General features: G+C 39.9%; 1 pseudogene; it reads right to left on the bottom strand.

Moving 5' to 3' along the window:
• Positions 1-926: 926 nt before the first annotated feature.
• LOC139036872 (U2 spliceosomal RNA) lies at positions 927-1,074 on the bottom strand (annotated as a pseudogene).
• Positions 1,075-1,992: the final 918 nt, after the last annotated feature.

The raw sequence follows: 1,992 nt of genomic DNA, 5'->3' as shown, positions 1-1,992 counted from the left end.
AAAAGCCCTAACTTTTATATTCCATCAGTCGACCATCATAGAATTTTAAAGCAAAAAGAATTTTATAGATCTTGAAAAAAGCGCAAGAGTAAAGATGAGTTTCCTTGGTCTAAAGAGAAAACAACAACAGTGAATTTGGAATCAGAAAATCCAGGGAGGTCAAATGGTGTATGAACAAGGGAAGTTTCACTGTAGCTTATATGACTTTTATTTTATGTTTTATTTTATATTGGAGTATAGCCAATGAAATGACAGAAAGTGAAGAGGAACTAAAGAGGGCATCAAAAGATGAGATAGCTGGACGGCATCACCAATGCAATGAACATGAACTTGGGCAAACTCCAGGAGATGATGAGGGACAGAGAGGCCTGGAGAGCTGTGGTCCATGGGGTCACAAAGAGTTGAATATGACTGGATGACTGAAAACAACTACAGCCAATGAACAATGTTGTGGTAGTTTCAGATGAACAGTGAGGGGACTCAGCCATATATATACATGTATCTGTTCTCCCTCAGTCTCCCCTCCCATCCAGCCTGCCACATAATGCTGAGCAAGAGTTCCCTGTGCTATGTAGCAGGTCCTTGTTGGTTATCTATTTAAAATGTAGCAGACTTTTATATATCATTCTTCTGAATGTCAAAATGATATCTTTTAAGGAGTTTGCAACAGAGACCAAGCACAGAGAATACAGCAAGCTTCTTTTCAAAAGACATCAGATAAGAAGACAGTGGTCTGGCCAGTTTAGTACTGAAGGAGACTTTCAACCCAGAATTCTATATCCAGAGAAAATAACCTTCAGAATAAACTCAAAAAAACGAAAAGACTTTTTCAAACAAACGAAAACTGAGGGGATTGAATGCACTGGTAGCTGAGCTTCTTCAGGTCAGAGACTTAGATCTACACAGAGAAATGAAGAGCGTTAGAGATGGGGCGAACAGCAGTAAAATACATTTTTTCACATTAATTGCTTTAAAGACTAGTTGTTTAAAGCATAAATATTGCAAATGTCTTAAATGTTTATAGAATGTGCAGAAGTACTACACTTGATCTTAGCCAAAAGGCCGAGAAGCGATAGAATGTGCAGAAGTAAAGTTTATGACAATACTGCAAAGAATTGGAATGAGGAATTGGACATACACCATAACAAGGTGCTTCCCCAACAAGAAGCAATGAAATTTATTTGAACTTGAACACAAATTATAGAAAAATTATATTGCAAATCTTAAGACAACCACTAGCAATTATCTTAAAGAAGTTAAACAATTCAATAGAGGAGATGAAATTGAATTATAATTGCTTAATTAAACCTAGACAAGTCAGAAAAAGAAGGAGAATAAACAAAGAACAAATGGAATAAATAGAAACCAGACAACAAGATAGTTGATTTCAACCCAACCATTTCAAAAAATCACTAACTGTGAAGGGAGGAACTGGATGTTCAGGCCAGATTCGTGCTTCAAATCTTCAGGTGAAATTTTTTAGAGTTACCTATTTTATTCCCCAAGCTCACCTTTCCAGAAAAGAACTGGATCCATATGTGAAGCTGGGGTTCCTGTGTGCCATCTCCTGGGAAACACTGCCAAGTGCAGTAAGAGTTACCAGACTCTTGTGGGCCAGTGCTCAGTGGTGCAGTGAAGATCACATCAGAGGCCTCTTGATCCAGGAAGAGAGCTGCCTGTAGAACAGAAGCGTCCACGAGGGTTTTGCAGAGCAGTAGGACTTGAGTTGGGCCTCCCCCAGTGGATCAGGGGTAAAGAATCTGCCTGCAATGCAGGAGACTTGGGTTTGAGCCCTGGTCCAGCAAGATCCCCTAGAGAAAGAAATGGCAACCCATTCCAGTATTCTTGCCTGAAGAACCCCATGGACAAAGGAGCCTGGCAGGCTACAGTCCATGAGATCACAGAGAGTTGGACATGACTTATCAACTAAACAACAATAGGACTCAAGTTGCACCCAGAAGTTGCTCAGTGGCAAACAGCTTGGAATGAAGG

Source organism: Odocoileus virginianus, chromosome 9 (assembly GCF_023699985.2).
Source record: "Odocoileus virginianus isolate 20LAN1187 ecotype Illinois chromosome 9, Ovbor_1.2, whole genome shotgun sequence".
In the NCBI taxonomy this organism is placed as follows: domain Eukaryota; kingdom Metazoa; phylum Chordata; class Mammalia; order Artiodactyla; family Cervidae; genus Odocoileus; species Odocoileus virginianus.
This window is presented reverse-complemented; position numbering and strand designations above follow the sequence as displayed.